The sequence below is a fragment of the Terrapene carolina genome, unplaced genomic scaffold (genome assembly GCF_002925995.2).
Source record: "Terrapene carolina triunguis isolate 2854851 unplaced genomic scaffold, T_m_triunguis-2.0 Scaffold411, whole genome shotgun sequence".
NCBI classification, from domain to species: domain Eukaryota; kingdom Metazoa; phylum Chordata; order Testudines; family Emydidae; genus Terrapene; species Terrapene triunguis.
This window is the reverse complement of record NW_020664762.1, coordinates 239265-252697: the sequence shown is the minus strand read 5'-3', so window position 1 is coordinate 252697 and position 13433 is coordinate 239265.

The window sequence follows — 13433 nt, the reverse complement described above, 5'->3', positions numbered from 1 at the left end:
AACTGAGGCTAAGTGACTTGCCCAGGGTCAGACCAGAAGGTTGTGGCAGAGCATGGAATTGGCTCTAGATCTCCAAAATCGCAGGCTAGCACCCTAACCACTGCACTGTTCTCTCTCTGGTGCTTTCATTTCTCCAGTACGTTTTTCCATATTTCCTGAAGCCACTTTATAATATGCATTATGTGTATGGGAAACTCTGAAAGGGACTGAACAATCTAGTGAAGAAATAGGCTGATTCTCAGTCCAGTCACCCATGATTAGATTTGATGTAATAGAAGCTGCCACCCACTTTCCCACTCAGTACAGTTGATTCAATTCCACAGTATGTCACTGATGTCCTTTTCAATTCTTCTGTTAGGCTTTAGAAAGGTCATCTCCCCCTCCCCCCCACCACCACCTTGTACAGTCATAGCATGTTCGCAACTGTTTGGACAGAGCTGAGGCTTTTAATCAGATTCATAATTACTTGTCATATAGTAGCTGCTGAGAGAGAGAACATGGGATTCCCAAAGCAGTGAAGGTTGTATGAACACCGCCTGGCACTTGGTGGGAAAAATATCTTTGAGTCATGTTCTGGCTTTCCTAGCTGCTGAACTGTCATTGCTTGCTTCCAAGTCCTCAAGGGCTTTCACACTTGGAAAGACCAGTTCTTTCTACAGTTTGCAGAGCTCCCCTCCTCCCGTCTTCACTGGCAATGTTAAAGCACTGCCACGGCAGTGCTTTAATGTGACTTGTGTGGTCGCGGTGCTCTAAAAAAACCTACCTCCACGCGGGGAGTAGCTACCAGCAATAGTGCACTGTCTACACTGGCACGTTACAGCGCCGAAACTTGCAGCGCTCAGGGGAGTGTTTATTCATGAGCGAGAAAGTTGCAGCGCTGTAAAGTGCCAGTGTAGACAAGCCCTCTGCGAGTCTTAAGTAGGGGTCGGCAACCTATGGCACGCGTGCCAAAGGTGGCACGCGAACCGATTTTTGATGGCACGCGGCAGCGGGCTGAGCGGCTCAGCCCGCCACCACTCTGGGGGTTCCGCCCCCGGATCCTGCCAGCCGCTCAGCACCCACTCAGCACCCGCTGCCGGCCTGGGTGAAGGAACCCCAGGCTGGCAGCGGGCTGAGACCCCGGCTGGCAGGAGCTGGCGGCCAGAACCCCACAGCGGCAGTGGGCTGAGCCGCTCAGTCACTGCTCTGGGATTCTGGCTGCTGGCCCCTTGCCAGCTGGGGTCCCCACCGCAGCCCCACTCACCTTGCTTCCAGTTGGAGGTCCAGCACGGGCCCCCTGCCAGACAGGGTCCAGGCCTCCGGCCCTGCTCAGCCCTACCAGCTGCGAGCTCCACTCACCTCGGCTGCCGATCTGGGGTTCCAGCCGCTGACCTCCTGCCAGCCGGTTAACAGAAGCCTGTGTGCAGCTTAAAGTATCCAAATACATGCCAGACATTGGAAAACTCAGCAAGGAAAAACAAGGGCAAGGATCACACTAAACTGATAAGATCTGCATTCTAATTTAATTTTAAATAAAGCTTCTCAAACATTTTGAAAACCTTGTTTACTTTACATATAACAGTAGTTTGGTTATATAATATATAGACTTCTAGAGAGACCTTCTAAAAAACGTTAAAATGTATTACTGGCACGTGAAGCCTTGAATTAGAGTGTATAAATGAAGACTCGGCTCACCACTTCTGAAAGGTTGCCGACTGCTGGTCTTAAGTAACATAACTGACATCTGGTTTTTTAGTAGTATCACTGTGAACTCCAGGCCTCCATTCTCTGCTGAAGGATTACTCGGATCCCTGCGGGGTAGGAAGAAAGGGGGGCAGGGAGTGATCTGGACCCTTTGAAGGTGGTAGATAACCTAGTATTCTTCTTTGAGTGGTGGTCCTTATACAGATTCCAGACGTGGGTGAGCCAGGCGCCAGAGCCGGAACTGATTTGTAGGAGTGTCTGTTAACCCACATGCGCATCATCCGCATGTCTGCGTCCAAGGCTACAAGAGGCCGTGCAGGTTGACACTGCTTGGCCAGAGTTGTATATAGTCGTCTTTGTAAAGTTCTTAGTTCATTAGCCTCAACTGCTGGACTTCTTCCCCCAGTGGGGAGACACACACACCCTTCTGGGGATTATGCCCTGAGCAAGCCCTCTTCAAAAATGTGCTTTGTGCCTGTGCTCCTTTTCTGTGAGCAGTGAGCACCAGCGGTGTCTCGACTGCCTCAGCGAAGTCCACGTTTTCACCTGCTGTTCCATCTGCCGCTTGTTCCTGCCTCGGACTAGGGAAGCTAGAGAATTTCATCTCCACAAGTTTCTGATGGAGGAGGCTATGCGCCCATGTGCGCAGTGAGATTTGGTACTGGCGATTCTGCCAGAATAGTGCCTGTCACCACCGGTGAACGCCCTTCCGTCTTCCTCCTGAGTACCGGAACTCTTGGTATTGCTGCAGCTGCCAAAGCATCACCAGGGGCATAAGAAGCACAGACATAGGCTAAAGGACGGCTCCCTGACAGGGACTGCTCCTAAATGCAGCGTTGCCTCCCTGAGTCAGGCCGAGTGAGAAGTCGCACGTTGACCTGGCTGCTCCGGCTCCCAAGAAGCCCCGGATAGAGCATAAGGCAAAACACCACTACAAGCCACAGGTACTGCCTTCCCCTGCGGTTACTGGTCTGTCACCATCTTCACCACCTGCACTGTCAACACCACTGGGCCCTTCTGGACTGCCACACCCGGTTCCCTCTGCGCCTGGTACCGCTGATGCCCATGGCCAAGCTGATGCTCCCGTACACCGGTTCCCTGCTGCGCTTCACCCCCCTCCCAACCCTCCGATCCTTAGCTGCTTCCCTTTCCAGCAGATGAACCGCTCCCACTCCTGCCAGAGTGGTGCACCTCTTCCACCCACACACCACCGGCACCGTCAGCTCTACCTCTACTGAACCCATCCTCGGAGTCTGACTGGTTTTCTGAGCCAGACCCCTCTTCCTCACCTGCACGCTCTCACAGTCCGGATCCCAGTTCTGTTACCCCTGGGACCCGCCGATGCCAGGTGATCCATATGCTTGATTCTGCCTGGCCTCCCTGAGACCCCTACCAGAACCGTGGGGTACCACTGCTGCCATCTTACCGGCCGTCCCCTGCCTGCACCACGCTCCCCTCTGGGTATGATGAACCAGAAGACGTTATCATGCAGCCAGCACTGCTGGTGAGTTACAATGACCTGACATACTCAAAGCTCGCAGTTTCAGACCTTTCTCCTAGTGGGCAAACAGCAGGATTTCCAGGCACTGCTGGATGAGGGCAGACTGGTCACCAAGGTGACCCTCCAGGCCGTGGTTGATGCTGCTGACACTACATCCCACCCCCTAGCGACCGACATTGTACTCCACCGAGACTCCTGGCTCCAGTCCTCTGGATTTCCTAAAGAGGTCCAGACCACTCTCGAGGACCTTCCCTTTGACAATCAAAAACTCTTTAGGCACAAGACTGACAAATCCCTCCACTCCCTCAAGGATTCCCGCACCATTCTGCAATCGCTCAGCATCTACATCCCTGCCCTGACCCGCAGGCAGCAAACATCCATCCTTCCGTCTCCGCCCCCACGCCACCTACCAGCCCTATTTTCAACAACCGCAGGAACCGTCTCGCCAACGTTCATGCATTCAATGACCCTGCTACCCAACTGCTACCACTTCTGCAATGCCAATCCAAACAGCTGTTTTGACTCTTCCATCGAGACCCACAATCCCCCTCCTCCTCCCATTGCGCCCCTGGTCATCTCTGGGGGCCTCTTGCCCTGTTCGTCCACAACTGGGGCAAGATCACCACTAATCTTTGGGTGGTGGACATCATTCACTTGGGGTACTTGATGGAGTTCCTCTCATTTCCCCCCTCATTGCCTACCCCAGTGTGGCTGTGGAGATCCCTACCACTGCTATCTTCTCTGAGAGGAAGTAGGTGCCCTCTTCCGGAAGGGTGCCAAAGAGCATACCTTAAGTTTCTCCCCAAGGTGGTCTCCCTGTTCCACCTCAACCAAAGCATCCACCTTCTGATCTTCTAACCCAAACCGCACAGCTCCCCAGAGCAAAAACGCTGCATTGTCTCGACGTCGGCTGGGCACTGGCCTTTTACCTTCAACGCACCCATGCCTTCCGTGCTTTGCCCAGGCTCTGCCTTTGCGGAACATTGCAGGGGCCAGGCCCTTTCCTCACAGCACATCTCTAAATGGATCTCCTGTTGCAATGCAGAATGCTACACTCTGTCTCATGTTCCTTCGCCCCCTGGAGCGACATTGGCCTACTTCGCGAACATATCTTGGCAGGACATTTGCAAGGTAGCCACATGGACCTCTGTCCCTACCTTTACTGCTCCCTATGCCATTGTCCTGGCAGTGGCGGCGGATGCAGCTGTCGGCTGAGCTGTTCTACAGACTGTGATTTCTCCTGAGTCCACACACCCACCTCCCCGCTGAGCACTGCTCACTATTCACCCATGTCTGGAATCCATATAGGAACCATCATCCGAAGATGGGATTTGGATTCCAATATCCACCCTCCATCCCCTCTGCTGTGGACTCCATTGCTTACAGTAAGAGGGATACTGGAGCGGCATTGTCCTGCACAGCCTTTTATAGCCACAGACACACGGACGACGTACATGCGGATCAAAAGACACTACTATAAAACAGTTTTGGGTCCGGTGCATGGCACACATGCCCACCTATGTCTGGAATCCAAATAGGGACTATACACATCTTGAAGAACCTCCAGTTACAGTAAGTAACTACTCTTCTGTGGGCGGCCTCACTGGTACTGCTCTGAGCTGCCATGCAGAAGACCAGGGCTGTTCCCCAGTGGGCCAGATTCTCCCCCTCAGGCTTCATGGGACAGAAAGGGAGGACAGATCTGTGGTTCCCGAGTGGCTGATATTTCACTGTGTCCTCCCTTTTTGGATGCAGGGCAGGCAGCACACCATATCTAGGAGGAGGAGTGGCCAGCCCAAGATGCTACTAGGGAGCCCCATGAATCCATGGCCTTCTATATGGCAGGACCTGTCTTCCAAGCCTTTTCAAGCTCCTCCTGCTCACCAATAGCTTTGCTATATGTTGTACGTAGACTACCATCCTTGTGGCTTAGGGCTTGTCTACTAGGGTGACCAGATGTCCCGATTTTATATTGACAGTCCCGATTTTTGGGACTTTTTATTATATAGGCTCCTATTAACCCCTACCCCCGCCTGATTTTTCACACTTGCTGTCTGGTCACCCTATTGTCTACACTTACAGCGCTGTTTTGCTTAGTGAAGACACTACCGATGCTGATGGGAGAGCTGCTTCCATCGGTGTAGATGCTCCGCCTCCTCGAGACGCAGTAGTTGACGGGAGAAGCCCATTGACATAGTGCTGTCTACGCCAAGGGTTAGGTTGGTATAACTGCGTTGCTTAAGGATGTGTGACATAGTTATACCGACATAAGTTGCTAGTGTAGATCTGGCCTAAAGAAAAAAATCCCAAGGGCCCCACCTGCTGACTTGACAAGCAGTGGTGAAGGTGTCCTATAAATAGGTTCCTGTGCAAATCAGATTTTTTTTTTTAAGAAAATTCACAACAGTATAAATGACAAAGTATTGAATTTCACAGAGTATGCACAGAAAGAATTAGTCAATTTGAAGGATGGAACGAATTTCATTGTTTCGTACCCTTTGTGAAATCGTGATTTACATAGGGCCCTAGTAATAAGAAATCCTAACCATTTCCCTCATGAACAAGGATGGTGGTGGTGATGTGGGGCTAATTAGGGAGTGAGAGGAGGGTATGCTGAATCAGAGATGGGTGTGTGTGAGGGATTCTCAAAGCCTATTCCAGAGCCCATAGGACTCTCATTTGATTTCAGTGCCGAACAGTTTAGTTAGGTGTGAGCTCCCTTCTACCATACAGAACAGTTTTTAAAATTTTAAGAAGCCTGTGTATAAATTTGATAATATTTTGTGTTACAATGGCTGATCCAGTAACACAGTTGTAAGTAGTTTGTAAAGCAGACTGGGAGAGATGTTTGTACAAACCACTGCAGTGGAACTGAAAATGCAGTTACCTGAAAAAATCTTCTCTGAATAACCTGGCTCTGCCAAGTGCTGTGTCACTGTTCACCTCCTGGGAGTTATTGTGTAACAATAGCCTTTCATCTGCCCCTCAGCCATCCAGCCCTAGATGACTTGCTTATTTATGAATTGCAATATTGATCATTTGGTGTGTGTTCATCATTCCAGCCAAAACAAGTGGGTTATTTATTCTGGGCCATCTGGCACAGGTTAGACTTTTCATGCCAGTACCTAGATACATTGGTGATAGGTGTGTCTCCCTCCCCCCCCCTCCCCCCACACACACTGATGGACAGAATTGGCCTGTGTTGGAGTCCTGTGTTCAGTGATGGACACTACACCTCCAGAAAAGCTGTAGACAGATTTAGGAGAGTTGAGTGAAGAACAGCCATTCTGATGAAAAGGTTTGGAAAACAAGACACCCGAGGAAAGGTTAAGGGAGCTGGGTATGCTCATTCTAGAGAAAACGAGCCCGAGAGGGTGTGTAGAGAACACACGAGGAATATTATAAAGAGGACAGGGATCAGCTATTCTGATTCGTCAAAAATAATGAGACTGAGCTGCACTAGGGAATATTTAGGCTACATATTAGGAAAAACTTTAACTCTAAGAACAGTTAGAAGAAGAGTCTGTCAGAGAAGGCTGTGGCAGTGCCAGGACTGGATGTTCAAGGCTAGTCTAGATACCTATCTATTAGAAGTGTTTAGGAATAATCAACAAAAGCTGCCATGATGCAGCGGAATGGATTTGGCATCCAGTTACTGCAGGGGGTTGAATATTTCCTTGAAGGCACATTCCATTACCTAACCACTCCTTATTCTTTAATGCACTGTTTATTCTTCCTTCTTTATCCTCCCACATCCAGGTACATAGAACATCCACCAGTTTCTGCCATTTGTTTTGGTCTTGTGCTGATCTGTTCAGGCTTTCAAGTGTCACGTTGATGAATTTAGGTTCTTTCTCTATTCTGTGTAATATTTCTCTATGTTGCCCTCTTTTTCTCCTTCCAGATGGTATCAATGTAATCTCTTGATGTTGTGTTGGTGGCATCCTTTAAAGCATGTCCTAAATATGTCCATAGTTGTCATCTTGCCATATGTTGTGCTTTTTATTGGTTTGCTCTACTTAGAATTTCTGATGTTGTAATAAACTCTTTCCAGTGAAATCTGAAAATCTTCTGCAGGCATTTACTTTGGAATGAGTTGAACTACTTATAAATTGCTCTTATGGATTTCCATGACTCTGCTCCACAGAGGAGGACAGACATGATACCGGTGTTAAAAACATATTTTTATATCACTGCCGATCTTGATACTTTCCCAAAACTTTCAACTTCGTGAAAGTTGTTTGCTGCTTTTGATATTCGTTGCTTGACATCTAACGTGGTGTCACCATCATTGCACATCTCACTCCCCAGATAAGTAAAACGGCTTACTTCTTCTAGTGTTTCTCCATCTACTGTGATGGTCGCTTTTGGAACATTGATAGCCATATAGTTTGTATTCCCTTTGCGGATGAACAAACCAACTTGTTTTGCTGGGTCTGCCAAAAGCTGGGTCTTTTCTTCCATTAAAGCTATGTGTTGGACTGAGCAAGACAATGTCATTAGCAAAAACAAAGGTCATCCAATTGTATTTTATCATTTGTCCATAAAATTCCTCGGTTGCCTTCTGCTGTTACTTTCCTTGTGTTACAGTCAGTGATCAGTGCAAACAGTAGTGGGGACTTAATATTCCTTTGCCTTACTTCAGTTGTCTCCGCAAACCATTGGCTGATGTTATATAATCTCTGACTGCATATTCAGCATTATCATATAGGTCTTTGATTATTTTAATTACTCTTGCTGGTATTCCAGAGTATGCCATAAATTTCTGGAGACAGGCTCTGTATCCACTGTCAAAAGTCCTCAGGAAATCTGTAAAATTTATCGGAAGAGATGCTTCCACTCTGCACTTTGTTCTATGATATGTCTGACAACAACAGTATGGTCTATACGTGATCTCAGTCGTCTAAAACCTGCTTGCTCCTCTCTAAGTTGAAAATCTATTTATTTTTTTATATGTTCCTGGATGATGTTGGATATGATTTTCCTAGGCACTGAGAGTATTGTGATTCTTCTCCAGTTATTGCAGTTGCTAAGGTCACACTTCTTTGGCAATATTGCTCTAAGGCCTCTCTTCCACTGGCCTGGGTTCTTTGCCTCTTTCCGTAGTCTAATCAAAATCACAAGGAAAGTCTGGAGAGCTGGTTTGTCACTTGCTTTAAGTATCTCCCCAGTAATATCCTCTCCAGCTGCTTTCCGATTTTGAATTTACTGATGGCTTTTCTAACTTTTTCCATTATAGTTGCTCCTAAAACAATATGAAGCTGTGGTGGTAGGTCATCATATATTTGTAGTAATTTGCTTGGGTTTCATCGATTTAAAACAGCCTGACAGTGTTCATCCCATCTTTTCCTTTGTTGTTTTTCTGTGGTAAGAATCTTTCCATGTACATCTTTGGTAAGGCCTCCAGTACTGTTAGTTTCCTGTTAGCTGTTTGATTGTCTTACACAAAGTTGTAAAAATCACCTTTTTAGCTAGCATCCTCAGCTCTTGACTTTCTGTCAATATAGATCTTTTCTAGCACTCCTTTTTACCTCTCTGTCTTGAGTCTGTATTCTTCTTGCCACTTGCTTATCTCTTCACATTGCTTAGCATTCATGAGTTTTTTGCTTTACACTTCTCTTTTCCACTGCTGCCCAGGTAGCATCACTAATCCATTCTTACCTTTTAGATTTAGTTATTAGGACTGCCTTGGCACTTCTAAATAGCACTCTTGGTGATTTTCCCCACAGAGTATTGATGATTTGATTTTCTTCAGTTAACGCCATTAGAACAATGAACTTGTTCTTCAGTTCAAATTGAAAAATACTTCTTGCATTTGGGTTTTTTAGTGCGTTATTGATGTACGGTCTGTCTTTGACCTTCTTCATTCTTTTTAACATGATCTCCAATTTAGTGACAAAAAGCTTATGGTCCCTGCCCACATCTGCTCCTCTGTACACACATATGTCTGCCAATGAGCTACGAAATTCTCTAAATGAGGAAGTGATCTATCTGATTCTTTGTAGTACCATCTGAGGAGTTGCATGTTGCGTTATGGATTTCTTTAAGGGAATATTGTTCCACCTATCACTACATTGTTCACACTGCAAATGTCTACTAATGAGTCACCATTCTGGTTTATGTCCAAACCGCTGCTGCACTTACCCATGACTTTATCCAACACGTCATTTTATTTCAAATCTTTATGTTCAGATCACCTGTAGTTGCTACAGTGTCATGTTTTGGAACCTTGGTTAGTGTGAGCACATCCTGTAATAAATCATAAAAAGCATATTTTTCCTCATCTGGCTTTTTGTTGGTTGGTACGTAGCATTGTATGACTTAGTTTAAAAAATCTGGTCTGAAAGTGAGCTCTAGTAATTCTTTCACTGACTGATTTCCATTCAGTCAATACCTGTTCTGCGTCATTTGACATTAATATTGCTATGCTAGATTTGTCTGTCATCCAGATTCCCGGAATAACGATCATCTTATTTGTTTCTCAAAAACTGTAGTTTGTTCAAATCTATTCCTCTTGCACTCTCTGATTCCAAGGACAGCACAAGATGGTATCTATCCATTTCTTCAATTATTTAAAGTTTTAATAGTTTCATACATTTTTCTCACATTTCCAAAATCTGATTTTCATCACTGATCTGGCATTGAACAAGGGACTTCTCAAGACATGGACTCCTTACAGGTTTGACCAACTCCTGTCATATTCTTCACATGAAGACAATCACTTATTCAAGCCTGCTACATGCCGATATGAGTCCTGGTGTTGGTTTCTGTAGTAATTTTTGTTTTATGTGATGAGGTTACTAGCCCCATGCACAGTCTTAGGTCCACGGCTTCTGATTCATTATTCAGAGCTGTCCACTGATTATTGTAGGACTGCTAATGAAAGCAGGGCTGTTGGCATTCAGAAGTTTATTGTAGTATTTGACTGAGAGAAAAACACATAACAAATTGATACAGTCCAACTGTAGGTCAGATTGGGATAGCCTTGACATTTAAGGCTGTCTAAAAGAAGTGAAGAAATCTGCTGTAGAAAGGCTCTCTACACGGTAGGTTGGATAAAATAATATTTTTAAAAAAAAATCTATTTGTTTAAAATTATGATTTTAAAAAAGTGTTTTATATTTATATGTTGCTAGTTCTTCGCTTTCTTCCTTTTTAAAGCTTTAAACGGCTAAAGTGGGTGTTTTAGACTTGTCTCTTACTTCATAATTGTTAATAGAATTTCAGATTTGTACATAGTTGTTTTTTTTTTACTAAGACCTTTCACATTTAAAATGCTCGTCTCTGCTGAATAAGACAAATCCAAGGCCTCATTAACATCCTTATTGCGAAAACAAAATACATTCAAACACAAAATTGGTAAGTAAATAACCCACGCTATGTTAGCAACCAACACCACTTTCTGCGGTATTGAACTTCCACAAGTCAAGAAAGCTGAAATGCTTTGAGCAGGCTATACCTCCCCAACAGGGTTTGCAGTTTGAAGTCAGAGGGACTTGTGCTCCCTAAGGGCTGGTCTACACTGCCGCGCTAGTTCGGCGGCTGGGGATCGAACTTCCTGGTTCGATTTATCGCGTCTGGTCTGGACGCGATAAATCGAACCAGGAAGTGATCCCCGTCGACTGCGGTACTCCAGCTCAACGAGAGGAGTACCGCGGAGTCGACGGGGAGCCTGCCTGCCGCGTGTGGACCGCGTCTGAACCGCGGTAAGTTCGAAGTAAGGTATGTCGAATTCAGCTACGTTATTCACGTAGCTGAATTTGCGTACCTTACTTCGACTTGGGGGGTAAGTGTAGACCAAGCCTAAGAGACTAAGTGTTTTGAAAATCCCTCTCTTACAAGCCTGAATAGACGTTTAGGAGCCTAACTTTGGCTTGTATCTTTGGCCTGTGTATATAACAGAAACTTTGATAATGTATTAAAAGTCCAGGTAACTTTTCATTGTTAACACTGAAGCAATTTGGAAGTGACAAACATTTATGCCATTAAGAGTAGAAAGGTGTTTGTTTTTTTTTTCTTTTTAAATCAATACTTATTTAGAAAATTTTAACAGGTTTACAAATCACCACCATGTAAACATCAGAAATAAAATGTTAATCATTACAACTCTGAACTTCTCTTCTTGTTTAGAGAACCATTATGCAGTAGTGTTATTATTCAATCTCTCTGTTGAGAAGAGTATTACCTACTACAGTGACCGCCACTTTACACCACTCACACCAAGTTGTTTCAGGGGATTTTATTAGATTGACTGAAACTGCTGAGTACTCTTATTGATAAACATGCCTGGTTTGATCAAACTTTATTCAAAAAAATTGTATGGGTAGGCTGGCTTTTCTGCACGTGACAGTACTTCGTCTGAGTATTGAATAAATGGTAACCAAATGTCTAAGAGAAAAGTTTTTGATAAAATAATTTTGTCCTCTGATCTTACAAACCCTTATGCACATGCTTAGCTTTAAGGTGCACATGAGCAGTCTATTGACTTCAATGGAGCTATTCGTGTAAGTAAAATTATGTACCTGCCTTGTCTACAAGATCAAGGCTTTAATTTCAATATTTTGTTGTTTGCCTATAGCAGGGTTTGATTTTTGTTTTTAAAAAAGCAGTTATAATTTAGTTTGTGATAAATTTTAATCTGTTTCAGTAATACAGATTTTTAAAGCAATATATTAAAAATCAAATGATTTAAATCCCCTGGGTTTAATTTCACCCTGCTACAGGGCATAACTATTCATAGATTCCAAGTCTGACCTCCTGTGCTAGGCCATAGAACTTCCCCCAAATAATTCCTAGTGCATAACTTTTAGAGAAACATCCAATCTTGATTTTAAAATTGTCATTGATGGAGAATCTACCAGGACCCTTGCTAAATTGTTCAAATGGTTAATTACTCTCACCATTAAAAATTTGCACCTGATTTCGAGTCTGAATTTGTCTAGCCTCATCTTCCAGCTATTGGATTGTGTTATACCTTTCTCTGCTAGATTGAAGAGCCCATTAATAAATATTTGTTCTCCATGTAGATACGTATACACTGTAAGCAAGTCAGCCCTAAACCCTCTCATAGTTCAGCTGAAGGAGCTCAATATATTTAGCTTATCACTATAAGGCATGTTTTCTAATTCTTTAATCATTTCCCTGGCTCTCCTCTGGACCCTCTCTAGTTTATCAACATCCTTTTTTAATTGTGGGCACCAGAACTGGACACAGTATTCCAGCACCAGTTGTACCAGTGCCAAATAAAGAGGTAAAATAACTTCTCTACTTCTACTTGAGATTCCTTTTTATACATCCAAGGATCACATTAGCCCTTTTGGCCACAGGGTCCCCCAGGGACACCCCAGGGAGGTCATGTTGAGCTGATTATCCACCGCAACCCCCAAAACTTTTTCAGAGTCACTACTTCCCAGGGTAGAGTCCCCCATCCTGTATGTATGACCTACAGTCTTTGTTCCCAGATGTATACATTTACATTTAGCTGTATTAAAACTCACATTGTTTGCTTAGGCTCAGTGTAAAAAGCAATCCAGATCGCTCTGAATCAGTGACCTGTCCTTGTCCTTATTTACCACTCTCCCAATTTTTGTGTCATCTGTAAACTTTATCATTGATGATTTTATGTTTTCTTCCAGGTCACTGATAAAAATGCTAAATTAACATAGGGCTTAGAACTGATTCCTGTGGGACCCACCTGGAAACATACCCACTCAACGATTCCCCATTTACAGTTACATTTTGAGACCTAACCATTAGCCAGATTTTAATGCATTTGATGTGTGCCATGTTAATTTTATACTGTTCTAGTTTTTTTTAACCAAAATGTCTTGTGGTACCAAGTCATACACTTTACAGAAATCTATTATGTCAACACTATTACTGTATCAACCAAACTTGTAATCTTATCCAAAAAAGACATCAAGTTAGTTTGACAGATCTATTTTCCATAAATCCATGTTGATTTGCATTAATTACATTAACTTCCTTTAATTCTTTATTAATCGAGTCCCATATCAGTCACTCCATTATCTTCCTTGGGACTGATGTCAAGCTTACAGACCTATAATTAACCAGGTCATCTTGTTTACTATATTAAAAAATTGGCACAGCATTGGCTTTCTTCCAGTCTTGAACTGGAACTTCCCCTGTGCTCCAAGACTTATTGAAAATCAACATTAATTGTCCAGTGAGCTCCCCAGCCAGTTCTTTTAAAACTCTTGTGAAAGGCTCAAAGAGGGAACGAAACTTG